This window comes from Eptatretus burgeri, chromosome 13 (genome assembly GCF_056783735.1).
Source record: "Eptatretus burgeri isolate ZD-2024b chromosome 13, Ebu_testis_v1, whole genome shotgun sequence".
Taxonomy (NCBI): domain Eukaryota; kingdom Metazoa; phylum Chordata; class Myxini; order Myxiniformes; family Myxinidae; genus Eptatretus; species Eptatretus burgeri.
In genome coordinates, this window is record NC_140973.1 from 67,871,049 (window position 1) to 67,887,061 (window position 16,013).

The following is a 16,013-nucleotide window of genomic DNA, read 5'->3' on the forward strand; positions in this document are numbered from 1 at the left end:
TTTGTTTTGATTCATCAACTTTATCACAAAGCAACTGCCTATATAGATAGATAGCAACAAAACTCCAAAATTATAACTGCATATAGCAACGCGATCACACGCAACCACAACACGGACCAACTGTGCAGTGGAACTCGATAAGTGTAGGTATATGTTTTTCCGCATTAAATCGATGTCAGGAAAATGTCTTTGTGTTCTCGAGCAAAATGGTCACTCAATACAATAATGTTATTATATCATCTGGAAAAATGTGCTTTTGCTCAATTCATTTCTGAAGGATTAAATGTGAAGAAAGAAAGATTCCCCATCCGCACCCCCCCAAACTCCCCCCCACCTACTCTTATATTACCTGCTCGGTTATGGTTAAAGGTTCAACATCTTGAATGTTCACACCAGAGGACTCTGGCGGATAGTATTCCGGGCAATTTGAAATGGAAAAATGTTCATTAGACTGAAGAAAAGGACCGAGGATGTATTTCGGTGCTCAAAAAGGTTAACGATCGAGATGCTCAAAATTATTCAAGAGATTCCAAAAAAACAACAACCGAGAAATACAGTATATATGTTGAAAAATGATAAATGTATCCTCTGGCTTACTGGTAGTCTGTGGGAAATAAAGAAACAGAACCACCCAATTTTAAATTCAGTTTGTTTGTTTGCAGCACAAGGTTGAGGGGTAGCATCATTGGCTGAGAACATGGCTGTGCTGCTGACACAGTGCCCTCTGCAGGTTCGAGGAGGAAATTGTAATTTACTCAGCACCAGCAATAGCTCACCAACTCTTCATGAAGGACACGATAGGATCTTTAACATCAACCACCAAACTCTGGCAGATGGGATGCCACACACCAAGGGATGGCACACACATTGATGAATCACCCTGCCTGTGAAACACGAGGAAGACAGTTTATAGCTTGGTCGGGATTCAAACCCTAGTCATGGTGTTAGATTCAAACCTCACTTAGAGGTGAGTGTGCATTACTCTAAGCCACCCTGTCATCCCTTTAAATATAGTGTCAGTTGTACACTGTAATATTAGTCAGCCTGAAGGTATATTTATTTTATCACAAAGATTATTTCTAAACATTTACCCCCACCCTCCCTCTGCTTTTCAGAAAGAGATTCGATCCATTGACGTGTTTTTTGTTGACTATCTGTCATCAGCATGGAGTGGATTCTCTTTGAAAGTTAAGCTGGTAAGGCGAGCTACACACGGTTCTGATGATGGCCAGTGAGACAGAAACACATCCGTGGATTGATTCCTTTCCCAATCAGGGGGCTGGCATTGCAGCGAAGACTTATAAAGCTTAAATAGGCTGACCGATCCTACGGTTAGCAGTGTAGCAGCTAACCCTACATTTAGCACTGGGCATTCTTCCCCGCAATTCTCACACAAATCTGGCATTAACATTTTGTCTATCTCTCTCAACTTCAGTTTCGCTTTGTGCACTGTTTCAACGTCCATGCCTCTCACTGTAAAGTTATTGCATAAAAAGGATGGCCCTTGATTTGAAAACATTTTCCCCATTTAAAAAGCTGTATTAGAGCAAATGATATACAGTACTGGTGTTTGATGTTTCTGTAGCTCGAGGATCTACGTGGGATGGTCAGCGAAGGAATTCTTTTATATCCAAGGGTCTAGGCTCAATAGAGGAGCTAAACGACAAGGGAGAGCAAGTTTATAAACTACCTTGGGGTATCAAGTGTGGGGGGAATGGGGTAGTAGTGTCGGCATACATACACAAGGAGAAAAAGAGGAATAACATAGAAGGAAGGCTGGAGATGTACTGAAAGGACCAAGCAATCCTTGCATAATGGAACTGTCTACCCTGTGCTGCAGGAGTGGTTGGGGGGCAGGGGGTGTCACCGCAGCAAATGTGATTAAAGTGGGAACTCGTAACAAATCCTTGGATTTGGACTGATTTGCTTTAAACAAGGGGGCTCAGTCAATTGAAATTTCCGACGCTTGAAATAGAGCTTGCTAAAGCTCCGGACACATGTTTGGTCAATTGAAATGCATCCCCGCAGAAGGGGAAAATATTTTATCTTTTTTAAGTGGGGGAGAGGTGGAATTTCAGCAAAGGAGGGAGAGGTAGCGGATTGAAGATTATAGGGATAACGCATGAGCGATTTGACGGAAAGGTCGTGTGGCTCTCATCGTGAATTCTTCGTTGACGAGAGAGAGAGAGAGAGAGAGAGAGAGAGAGAGAGAGAGAGAGAGAGAGAGAGAGAGAGAGAGAGAGAGAGAGAGATATATATATATATATATATATATATATATATATATATATATATATATATATATATATATATATATATATATATTGTCACATGTGACTCTTCCCATAAATGAAGCAAAATTATCCAGAAGCTCTTTCATTGTTTCGCTCGGAGGAGCGCTTCGGAGATGAGGCAAGCACCGGGCTCTGCCTTCCTGATTGTTTTCGCCAATTAAGCGAATGACACGGGAAACAGGGAGGGAGACGCAAATTAAGGAAGCGCTTCCCGCTGTGGTCGTGGGACGCCTGAAGGGGCGAAGAACAGGCGAAGCTTCGCGACTTGCAGCGCCGGCTCCGACTGCGATGATGATGATAAGCTTCGGTTAAATTAGCACGTAATGATAAGCCGTAATGGGAGCAAAAATGACAGCCTATCAGCAACGGTGGAATTCAAAGGGTCTTCAAGTTTGCCCGAGAATAAAGGCTTTTGGAGCACTTGACGTAAATGTATGCGAAATCTTCTTTAGTTATACAAGTGTGTCACTTTGGCGAGATGGACGGGATGTAACACTTCTTTTCACACCAGGAATTATGGTCAATTCTGTAACGCCCGTTAATTGGATGCATACTTCTCCCCCTCCAAGCCCACCCACCCCCCACCTGATGGCTTTTAAATTGGCAATCAGCTTTGTCTCAATTTCCTATAATTAGCTTGCTTGACAAACCCAATATATGGCTGGAAAATGCTATCCTGCGCTTTCTGGGGGTTGTAATTTCACTGTGATTGAATTTATATAGCAATTTTCTCCAAAATGATCTCACATTCCAGAATTATTCTGATATAATCTTTTCAGGTTTAAAAAAAAAAATTATTTCTTCAAGAAATATTACGATGCAATTCCGAAATTACAATCTTTTTGCACATGGAAGTCTTTTCAAAATACGTGTCCGCGATACGTCCCGATACGCGCTCCTTGTTATCTCCCGATACCTCTTGCATATTGTGTTTTTTTTTTCACTGCTCTATTGTGCTGGATATTATAAATGCCCTTTGTGAAATTTCTCCATATTTTTTGTCTTTCCTTAACATTGCTTTTGAATGTTCGAAGGCAGTCGGGATTAGGAAGTCGGTTAACAGTCCACACAAAATTAAATGCCTGGGTAGTATCGGTTCTCGGCACATATGCACCTTCCAGTCGTCTGTATTGAATTACGTTTGATGGCTTTCAACTCTCTCACACTACAAATTCGAGTAATTAAATGCATTGACTATAATAACATAAATGATGTGTAGTAGCTTCCTCACAAAACTGAGTGGTAGCTTCCTCACATCTCATTGAGCATCTCCCGACCTGATCTCTAACCTGAGATCTCTTACCTGGGGGCTTCATAAGGGCTCAAACAGTAACGGTGGTACACCAACATTAATATAATGAATCTTTAATCATTCCTCGGTTGTTCCTTTTTATTTATGATTCCTGCTTTAATGGCCCCAATTATTTTCACCTATTGTGGGGGAGGCCAGTGAACGTTTCTGGCCAAAGTCTTTCACGGACTGGTTGGCCAGGACTGTGTTTGTACAGGAATTTGTAATTTATTCTTGATTTTGCAATAACTCATCTTCTTTTTGCAAGAGAAAATATGGTACCTTTCATGTATATCCTTCCACCTTGCGGTATAGCAGACTGGACAAGTAGCTTCATTCAGGTCCATCTAAGGGACCTTGCACTTTGTGACGCAACTCCTCGCTTGTGAAGCGCCAATCCGACAGTTTACTGTATGGTAGGCTGGGAATCAAACCCAGATGAGATAACTCGAAGGTAAGTGTGCAAACTCAGTACCAACTTGTTGGACAAAAAGATTAATGAACAATGTATTTTTCTGTCCATAATGCCTGTGCTATAGCACAAAAACACAACAACAAACAATGTTCGACAATAGACATTTATAACAGAAAATTCCCTCTTTTATAAAATAGGGGAAATCAGGGAAAATGATTCCATTATATTTTGTTATAGTTATTGCACTTGTATGGTACATACTCCACATGAACAACTTCTCCCTCTCCCCCTCCCCTCTCTATCACACGCTATACCACCCCACATGTATGTATACAGTAAAAAGCACTTAATAAATAGTTGGCCCAAATCAATTCAGTGCAAAATTGTCAAAACAAATTATTGACTTCATTTTTGTATTTTTGCCACCAAAGGCAAATTTAAGTTTTGAAAGCAGAAAGTGAAGATTTTTCCAAATTCTTATCATAATCCAGTCATTTTTATCAATACATTTACAGTACCGTACATATATATTAGAGGACGGTGGCTTTTAAACTCGCAAATGATAATTGTAGTTAATTTTTGTTGCATTTGCATATTCGTGTCGTAACTTTGAAATACGGATGGTGTTGAAATGGACCGAGTGTTGATAAGAGCGTAACTTATAGTCACACATTACACTATAACTTAATTAAACCCATTCTGGGAGGGTTGGAATGTGTGCTTTATGCCACAAATAATTATAATGTGTTTTTTTTAATATCATCAGCTTGCATATTTTTTCTGGGTTATCGAATAGAGATTACTTCCCTGGACTTTTATCGGGAACACGAGCCGATTGCATTCGGCATTTTCCAATTTAGATGTTAATTTTGGGACTGCCAGGTGTATAAAGGTGTGATGATGTTGTCACAAGGATTGCTTGCTCTGCTGAGGCTTATAGTTTGATGTTAATTTTGGGACTGCCCGATGTATAAAGGTGCGATGGTGTTGGCACAAGGATTGCTTGCTATGGTGAGGCTGCAGTTTTCTTTATCTCTAGTATGTACCATCTAGCTGCTGGGTTCACCAGTTCTGGAAGCATCACAATGCCGCTGACTCGGTGCTCTCCATATGATATGGCAAGAATTTAGAATTTGTCCAAAGTCCTCAGACACAATGGCCTACTTTTTTCTTGGTAATCAAATACAGCAATTGTAGGTTGATCCATGATTTTAGTAACATCATCCAGATTCTTTTTTTTGTTCATTTTTACAAATGTTCACTGTATTATAAATGGCAAAGTCAAAGCTCACAGGGCAAGGGTTATTTGTGAAACATCTTAACATTATCAATACCTTGACATGAACATCAATGCTCCCTTGACCTCTTGCCCTTTGATTGTTTGGGTTTGAAGCCTCAATAGCTAATTGCAAGATGACCACCCTGAGGAAGTGTGTGTGTGTGTGTGTGTGTGTGTGTGTGTGTGTGTGTGTGTGTGTGTGTGTGTGTGTGTGTGTGTGTGTGTGTGTGTGTGTGTGTGTGTGTGTGTGTGTGTGTGTGTGTGTGTGTGTGTGTGTGTGTGTGTGTGTGTGTGTGTGTGTGTATATATGTGTTTTTTACGTGCCGCCCGCCACCACCAGTCATTATCTCCACACGTGTGCCCCAAGATTGAACAGTTCCTTTCCCGGTCCTGAAGCATTCACCTTCACCCCAGCAAGGAACCACGACTCAAGCACCAAGCCGTCTACTTATCCGTGCTCCGTTTCTCCCTCCGTCCCTGAAATGGCGACAATGTAGAACTGCATGACCTCCCGTGTGCCCACCATGGTACACCCGGTCTCGATCTCTTCCTTCTTGGTCTCATCTTTCCTCGGTCCCAGGTGAGAGGGAGGCGGAAAATCACACCGCCTCCCCTCGTCGCCATCTTGTGTGTGTGTGTGTGTGTGTGTGTGTGTGTGTGTGTGTGTGTGTGTGTGTGTGTGTGTGTGTGTGTGTGTGTGTGTGTGTGATTGTTTTAGGATTTGGAGAGGATTACTTAGCCTGTGCTTGGGAAGTTATGTTGTGGTTGTGCTTAGCATGTGGAGTAATTAAAATGGACTTTACATGATAAGATCAGGTAAGTGAAGGATTATACTCTACTAGCAAGGGCTAATTATATATTTGCTGATGTTTATTCTCCAGTTCAATGCAAAGCATTTTATCCCATTGTTTGTTTCTCCTCATATAACTTATTGATAAAGAGATATGTAAAACCCATAGGAAGATGTTTGAAAAGGTGTGTTCACACACAAGGGTTTTACTTGCTTTTATCCTCCTGGCACCATTAGGTGCAGAAGGCGACTGATGCAGTTTCATTGACTCGGATTATAATCCTGGACGGATTACCACTTCAACACCAGGATACATGATTGAGAGTGCTGGAATTTGTAATTTGTTCATGGTGCTGGCGATAACTTGTCTACTCTTCACAAAAGACACTGTGGGATCTTTAACATCTACCAACTCATGCTGGCAAATTGAAAGTCCAGTTTAACGTCCATCCGAGGAATGCCACATGCATTAATTCATCGCCCTGCCTGCGAAACACCAGGATGAGAATTTATACCTGGGCTGAGATTCAAACCCAGGTGAGACAAAACTGGAAGTCTGGAGTAAATTCGAAGTTTTGAGAGCTGTGGTCTGATTGAATGCAAGTTGATACAAAGTTGGTTCATGGCTTAGTGCTATGGAATGAATCTGTGTCTGGTTGAACACGGCACAGGCATTTGGTCCAGAGCATGGCATCCCTACCTGATTGCACCATTTACAGCAATTCTTGCAGCATCATTGATCATGTGCTTCACAACCACACCTAATTGCAGTGATCTTCACTATTTTTGAGAAAAAGGGGGGGGGACACTTTTGCCGATAAGACATCAGTGTGAGAGCTGCCACACTGCCTGCAAGACTCCAAAATGGCTGCTATTAAGGCCCCACATCCACAAACTCTTTTTTTTGTTGTTGTTCTTGTGGTTACTGGGCTGCAAACATAATTGTTTGCATACTGCCATCTACTGATGTAGTTACGTTACTTTTATGCATCGCATTGGAACACTCATTTGAGCCCATTGAGTTAATTTTCTAGCATTTATGGCAGATTATGATGGGGTTTTTTCACATTTGTGAATTATCGGCCACACGACAGGAACCACACTTTAGGCCACCAGGGGCCGGCAGTGGCTCGCGGACCACACAGTGAAGAACAGGGCCTTATTGTGATGCAAACCTATTCGCAACCTGCCGTCTGTCCCATATTTAACACTAGCAAAGGTACCCGGCATTGCCAGGCAATGCTGGGTCCCTTCTTCCACCACCTCCTTCATATAATACCACCCCTTCCCCTACCTCCTTCCACACCACCCTCTCCCTCCGGATTCCCACCCCACCCTTTCCACTCCCTCCAGACTCCCACCCAATCCCTTCCCTTTCCTACTCCTGCCACCTTCCACCCCACCCCTCCTCCCTCTGGACTCCCACCCCAACACTTCCCCTTCCTAGTTCCACAATTCCTCCTCCCTCATCCCACTGCTTGCCCAGCCTCCTTCCATGCCAAACCCTCCCTCCAGACTCCCACCCCTTCCCCTTCCTCATCCCACCCCACCCACTGCCGATTCCCTCCAGACTCCCACCCTACCCCCTGCCTCCTCCCTGCCACCTCACCCCTTCTCCTCTATCCAGATTCCCACCCAACCCTTTCTCATCCCACCACCTTCCATCCCTCCCTTCAGACTCCCCCCTTCTCCTCCCTCATCCCATCTATTCCCCTACCTCCTCCCACCCTACCCCTTCTCATCCCACCTCCTTCCACCCCACCTCCACCCTCCAGACATCCACCCCTTTCCCTCATTCATCACATCCCACCACCTGCCTCCTCCCTCCAGACTCCAACCCCACCACCCCCTCCAGACTCCCACCCCACTCCTTCCCCTACCTCCTCCCACCTCTTCCCCGTGACCGGTGGTGGCTTGCGTGTTTATAAGTCATGAATTGTGAGAAAATGACTGTTTAAAACCCCAACAGTAAGGTGCATTTTTGTAAAGTTTACTCATGATTAACTTTGGGAGATCAGAGGAGGAGCATGACAACAGCATCTCATTCATTTTTGTATCCAAGATAAGCTCCTAAATGAAATGAAATAAGATCCTCAATGAAAGTAGATTGCACGAAAACGTGAAAACAAACAAACCTCGAAGAATAGCACTCAGGGTTGAGCAACAAAGTCAAAAAGACAAATAAAGCAAATGGAAAGGTAAGAGAATTGGTGAAACAGTGGTTCCATTACCAAGCAGCTTGTAAAGCGCTTGCCAAGCGGCTAAAGCAATCAAGCAAGCACTCCAACAAAATGGTTGATAAGGAAAGGCTGGCTTGGCAAGCAATTAGCGATTTGTCAGTCTGAAAATCAGGCATTCGATGATGAGCACTTTATCGAACAGAAACTGTTACGACCTGTTCCAAGGTAAGACATCTTTGATAGGTCAAACCAAAATGGTGGATGAAGATCCATCCATACATCCATACATAACATTTCTCAAACAAAGAACATTTCTCAAAGTTTTAGTTACTTTTTTTGGTTTCTGGTTGTCACTTTACGTGTGACGTCACATTTACTGCAAATAGCATCTCCACAATAAAGAGCAGTGTTGCCTGGTTTAAAGATACCAAGTGATGGTAAATGGTGATGAATGCTATATGAAGATCTTGACAAATCTTTACAATAAAACTTTGAGAAATGTTAGTTCATTTACAAGCATCAAGCGATATCATTGTATCCCATTTCATTAATTTTTTTATTACGGTTTGAATTTGGAACGATAATTTGTGGACACCTTGTATACAAATGAAAACAATCCGAATTGAATCAGCTACCATTCAAAATACTCAAAAATACCGATGCATATCACACTAAGAAGTCGAACAGCGAATTGGAAAGCAAATAGGCCTGCCAATTGATTTGGGGTGAAGACAAATGGTAGACGAGAGGAAGTGACGATGCGTGTGAATGAGGATTGAGGGAATTGGTCGGTTGGGTGAAGCTCATGACGTCACCCAGCAAATAGAGTCAGACTAGAGCGGTACCTTGCATATCGGATAGAGGTCACCACAGATTTGACACTGCGTGTGAATCCATGAGTGGAATGGAAGCTAAACATTGCGTTTTTGAAATTGTTCATACTTTCCATCCAATATGGGTTTTAACGATACTAAAATGGGACCACGGGTTTAAAGAAAGAAAACGGGTCAAATCCGCAAAATACAGGTCACTTGCCATGTAAGTTATGCCCCGAGGATAGTTTGCATTTTTGTAAGAATCAGCCTTTGACTTGTTTAATAATACTGGCGAAAATCCTTGTTTGTGGGGGAATAAGCCCATTTCATGTTGTAGATGGATATCAGAGAATTTCTTCAATGTCAAACTCAAGATTCCGATCCAATTCTCAGCAACAACTCATGTCCTGCACACACTGCAGCTACTGACAGTGACGCAAACCGTGACTCTGGTAAGGGCCTGTTTATACTGTACATACTGTATTTATAGATATACATGCTGTATATGACCTGATCTATATATAACATATAACATGACCTGTATATAACATGACCTGATCAGTTTGGTGCTGAGCGATATGAAGGGCTTATTTAAGGGATGAGCAAATGGTACATATTGTTGTGAGCCGGGGGTCGGTGGCGAGAACGACCACTAGGTGGGGAAAGCTTGCGTCGTCTCCCACCAAACTCCCCAGAATTGTAGGCCGTCGCTCGGATAACTCCGCGAGCCGGCGGGTTGTTTAACCGACCGTGGTTGCCAATATTTCAACTGCGTAGCGTAGGGTCTATTTGTCTATAACCAATTTACCTAATTAACGACGTAATTTCGACTACCGGGGAAACCACGCCCTTGACATCTTGCTCGAACCGGGTCACTCTACCAACTGCGCTAGAGTTCCAATTACCGACTACCAACTCCGGTTCGGGTGCAGCCGAGCGGAATCTGCCAAAGCCATGCCGGCGAGGATGAAGGGATTATCGCGGATAAAACCCCGCCTAAACTCAGATCCGAACCATGTTGGACCAATTCAAGAAAGGACAGAAACGGACTGGGAATATTTCTACAAATGTTTATTTACAATAAAAAGACAAAGACAAGACTTAACGCGAATATGCAAGAAGGAATATTTACAATGAGCAAAAACACTTATTCAGATATACTTATAAGACGGGCCCACGCGCAGACACACACATAAAATGAAAAGAAACCCAGAGTCCTTTATTGGACCCTCGCAGCCGTGGAGAGAGACAAGCTGGGGGTCAGAGTTCGGTGGTGTACCTGACCGTCGGAGGAAGGGCATGCTCCACGATGTGGCACCTGACAAAGGACGTTGTCCGGTCCCCAGTCGCACGTAGGGACTCGTGGTTCGTGGCGGAGCTCAGGTGGTGAACAATCGGGGTCCAGGGAGGGAGGTCAGGGTCGTTCTGTCCTTCCTTAAAACTCCTTGTAGCAGCCACCATGAAACTCCACAACCTCGTACAGCCACCGTGAAACAAAACTGACTGCTTACAGCCACCGTGAAAGCAAACTCGACCCGTTACAGCTACCGTGAAAGCAAACTCGACCGGACCCCTCTTTTATAGAGAGTCTTGGAGATTTTATTGGCCTCTCTCCGCGGGGAGGGGCCCTTGGCGAAAACGCACCTCGCCTCTGATTGGACAGGGTCCTCCGGCCCACTTTTCTGAGGTGGGGCCTCGGCCCCTGCCAGGAGACCCCAGTTACTCCTCCACATGGATTCGCTCTCGATGAGTAACAGTGAAAGTGCCGCGAAGGTCATCGTACAAGAGTTACAACGTTCGTGGGAGCCGAGAACTGGAACTGCGAGACCCCTTCTCGGCAAGTCAAGGTACGAGCAGCCAGCGGGTGGTGATGGAGCATGATGGGCCAAAGGGGTCATGCAGATGGGATGGTTTATTAGATGTAATAACCTAACTAAAAGAAATCGCAACGCACGCCTTTGATTCTCCCACGAGACAAAAGGAAGGGAATCTTACTACACACATACTTAACGACATAACTGACTTTTGGGACATCTGTATGTTGAATGCAAATGGCTTCCAGATCTATAACTATATATATATATATATATATATATATATATATATACATATATTCCACATTCTCCACACTTATGGAATGTATTATAACATATTATTACTAATTGTCAAACAGTGAATAAGGTGATACAGTTAGATATCTCGTTGAAGAGCTCTGTGATGGAACTGAAGTCAGGTCAGGTCAGGTATGGGAGCATGCGCCAGAGCTGCGCTTTGCTGCGTACACTTTCCACTAATACTCCAGGGGCCTCCGTCTGGCCATCCCCCAGGCAGATGCCTGGCCCATCCCCATCTCCTTGAGATGCCAATCAACCTGCTGCAACCATGAGCCACGTGGTCGGCCCATTGGCCTCCTCCACTCACGAGACTCCCTCGCTGAGAGAATCTGGTGAGCAGGATCAGCGTTAGGAAAACGAGCTACATGTCCATACAGCCGCAGCTGATGCTCACGGACAATGCAGGTAACAAATCTCATTTGAGTCTCTCTCAGCAACCGCTCGTTGGACACAAAGTCCGACCAGCGATAGCCAAGGATTCTCCGAAGAGACCTAGTACCAAAGGAATCAATGTCTCCATCTCAGATCCCTGGTCAGAGTCCAAGTCTCACATCCATAGAGCAAGACTGGAAGCACCAAGGACCTGAAGACTCGGAGTTTCGTCCTCCCGCACAGGTACCGGCAGCGCTACACCCCATTATCCAGTGAATCTATGACTCCCCAGGCCCGACCCAGACGTCTATTGACCTCTGACTCACAGCCAGCAGAGACATGAATATCACTGCCCAGGTAAGTGAATCTCTCCGGGAGAGTGTGTCGGAACTGAAGTGATGTGCTGTTGCTCCGGTTAAGCCAGGACTGCACAGTCTTCCATAATGTTGTTGTTGTTGTTGTTGTTGTTGATGAATAACCCCAGTCAGTACTGCACAAACTGGCCCACAGCACGGTGACAGCCAATCGATCCCACAGAAGCGGCCCAAAGATCACCGCAACTAAGATGCCATGCTGCCCTCATGTAGAGCCAGGACCATTCAGTTTTAGTCTGAGGTAAGGAGGGAGAGAGAAAGAGAGAGGGGGTACCTCCTCCTGCACCCTCCCTGTGCCCTGCTCACCTTCACACCTCAATGGCTTAGCTTTTAAGTTTGGCTGCTTCACCACCTCTACTGACATTCGTAATAGTTTACCCACGTAATTTTTTTATCTCTTTGCCACTCCAGTTACACTTACCCAAGATCTATGATAAAGATGACACTTGATTTGAGACTTGACTTGAGACTTGCCCTGAATGACTTGAGACTTACTTGAGAATTGGCTCAGGTGACTTGTTGACGTCTTTGGATGGAGACTTAACTCCTTCAGTACCAGGTCTTTTTGGAGAATCCTTTACTATCGCTGGTCAGACTTTGTGTCCAACAAGCATTTGCTGTGAGAGACTCAGATGAGATTTGTGACCTGTGTAGTTCGTAAGCATCAGCTGCGGCTGTATGGACATGTGGCTCATTTCCTTGACGCTGATCCTGCTCATCAGATTCTCTCAGCGAGGGAGTCTCGTGAGTGGAGGAGGCCAACGGGCCAACCAAGTGCCTTGTAGTTGCAGCAGGTTGATCGGCATCTCAAGGAGATGGGGGATGGGCCGGGCATCTGCCTGGGGGGTGGCCAGACGGAGGCCCCTGGAGTATCGACTTAAAATGGACGAAGTGACGCGCTGCTCTGCCGCATGCTCCCATACCTGAGCTGGCTGAGCTGTGAAACCTCACGATTCATTCTCTCATTCATTTAATTGGTTGTTCGTATGGTTTGTAGTATCCTTTTGGTTAAATTTCTTCCTTTTTTTTCATCAATTACAATTTTTCACTGAAGCATGTAGCAAAGTTTGCATAGTAACTTAGCCCAAGTACTGTTATTGGGGAAAATACTTGGATTATTTGACAAAATAGGATTGTCAAAATAATGGTAAACATTGTGAGAGGTACTCGTATAAAAGGACTGTCATTGGTCTGTTGGCTGGGCTTTTAATCTGGCTATCTACATTTCTGCCATCCATGTGGCTGCTGTAATTATTTTCATTATTTGAAAGATTATTCAAAGAAAATAATGTGGTACAGTGCAATGAAAATGTCATGCCTGAAAATCTGTACATCTATCTATAGTTCCAGCAGTGTGTGTGTGTGTGTGTGTGTGTGTGTGTGTGTGTGTGTGTGTGTGTGTGTGTGTGTGTGTGTGTGTGTGTGTGTGTGTGTGTGTGTGTGTGTGTGTGACCGCTGTTTCTCGACAACCACTGGTCTGGTCTAAATGAAACTTGCCAGGTATATTGCTGAGGACCTGAAGATGTGCCTTTTCAAGGTTTGATATTAATCGGACAAGTGCTTCCCAAGTTATGGCTATTTATTTACCAACCAATGGCAAGACACGTTGTTGCGTAGACGTGGTCGATGGGGAGGAGAACCTCAGCCGTGTTCCCTATTACGCGTTCCCTATTACGGGTTACAACGTACGGACTTCCGGATAGTGATGACTTACTGTATTATAATAATTTCTTGATTTCTTATGCGCATTTATAGATAAACACAATGCCCCAATCCAGTCGTCATTTACGAGAGCGAAGGAATGGCCTGTGTATTTGTTTCTGGCTCGCGGTTTGAAAGTTTTTTTTTTTTTTTTGGGGGGGGGGGTATGCACGTACGGGCACGCGAGAGCGAAGGAACGGCCTGTGTGGTTGTTTATGGCTCGCGGTTTGAAAGTTTTTTTTTTTTCCACGTACGGCCACGCACGTACGGGCACGTGGGAGTGAAGGAATGGCCTGTGTAGTTGTTGTTTCTGGCTCACAGTTTGAAAGTTTTTTTTTTTTTGCACGTACGGCCACGCACTAGTATATCTAATAAGATGTTCAAATGGTAGGATCAAGGCTCTCATTAGTCACTGCCCTCCATCTCATTCCCCTCGCTTAAGACTGTCAGAAAGACATGAGCACAGACAGTCGGGGCACAGACACCATAACGACTACCTTCTGCGAGAGTCAGTCAAAGGATAGTTTGATTCAAGTCTTTCACAAGCCACTAACCAAGGCTGACCTAGTTTTACTGGAGCTAATTTGGGCAGGTATTTGTAATTTGTTCAAAGTGTTGGTGCTAACTTGCCTCGTCTTTGCTCATGATGATGTGGGATCTTTAGCACCCACTAACTAATGCAAGCAAATGGGACACTCAACTTAACGTCCATCTTATGAACAGCGCACTTTGAGATGCAATGTCCTACCAGTGAAGCACCAATCTGACAATGAGTCAGGCTATGAATCAAACCCACATTAGACAGGTCAAAGGTAAGTGTGCTTGCTACCTGATCGGCACCATTCTATTAGATAGTCAGGGAACAGGTACACTGTTGGAAAGGTCTACACAGATGTATCTCTGGATTCTCCAAACCAAGAGCCGAAGAATTACCTCTTGTAAACCACAGTGTCATAAAGCTAGATGAAAGTTTGCTTGGTTGTGATGGTGGTTCGTGTATCAAATTTAGCACTAAATTACATTGTTCATGATTACATAAGCTCTTATGAGCACTCTGTACTCCAAAAAAAAAAAAGTAATTGCTGTGCTTGTTTGACACACTGATAATGGTGTGAATTTTTTTGGGAGATACAGTGCTAGGGCTCATAAAAGGAAGGCAATGGCAAACCACCTAGTATAACCGTTGCCAATAAACTGCTCCGGCAGCACCAACGTTCTGCTCTGTAAAAAGGTACGGTACATCAAATAAATAAAAATTAAGAACGTGAGTGCATCTAAAAAGTACGTACTATAAATATGCATCCACGTCAGTAAAATACGTGTATCTATAAATTACGTATGTATGTACGTCTATAAAAATACCTCTGATTGGAACATGAATGTATACAATAACTAGTCTAATAATATTTTTTATAAAGCATTGCAGTGAAGTCTGATCCAAATAATTTTAAAGCAATATATGTGTATTGTAATCAGTAAAAAATAGTGTGGTGGATAAAAACATGAGGAAGGAAATAACTTGCACCAAAAACTTTAACATTTTCACGCTCACGCTCACGCTGGGGGTATCGCTATAGCTCTCTGTTCTTCGAACAGTCGAGCTAAAAATGAAAAGGTCCATTTGTCTGCTGTATGAACATAAACCTAAATCGTCTACATATCGCACAAAACCACACAAAACAAGTCCTGGTGAGGGTCTGCAATCTCTGATTGCTCTCTCCAGTTACGCACGTATGATCTCCGTCATTCATAACAAAATTTTGAAAATTTCCATTACATTGCTTGTAAAAATTTAAATTACATTCCTTAATTACATTCCTTAATTGCATTCCATTCCTTAAGATTGTTTAAAAAATTGAAACTTAAATATATATCCACATTTTGGTAATTATTCCATTTAATCAATACCGTTAAGCCTTGACGTCATGAAAACTCACAATCAGGTTCCTACGGCAGCACTTCAATTGAGTGGCCAATGGAATCGAGTACAATGCTCTCAACAAGGTTTTCAGCGCAACACCTTTGTCGCACGGCAATTGAGATCTGTAACACTGAAAGACAATAAAAACAAAAACGATATTTTAAGTCCTCGGGCGCATCGATTCCCTGTCAACATTGCTCCTTAGGTTGTAGACATTTCCCTCTGACTGTAAAGTGATTCCACTCTCATTAATCTTTCGTGTTCGTTGGTATTTGTGGCTCTTTTGCGTGATTCATGGTCCTCCTTCAGTTTCATATTGTTCTCTTGATTAATATTTGAAAATTTATAAGTCTTCATACGTCAGAGGATGCCCGAAGCTCCAAAAGCCCCATATTTACTAGTGTATGTTCACTTACATTCCCAACATGTATTGTGATGACATTATAGGGGTGCAGCATCATGGAGTA

The 16,013-nt window shown here is 43.5% G+C and overlaps 1 long non-coding RNA gene across 1 annotated transcript in view; it reads right to left on the reverse strand.

Moving 5' to 3' along the window:
* Window positions 1-339: 339 nt before the first annotated feature.
* Window positions 340-16,013, reverse strand: part of LOC147014705 (uncharacterized) — a 38,097-nt gene continuing 22,423 nt past the window's right edge. The window contains exons 2-3 of the long non-coding RNA XR_015050869.1: window positions 15,563-15,676; window positions 340-884 (exon numbers count right to left, since the gene is read on the reverse strand). This is a non-coding gene — a long non-coding RNA (uncharacterized LOC147014705). The remainder of the gene's footprint in view (window positions 885-15,562; window positions 15,677-16,013) is intronic.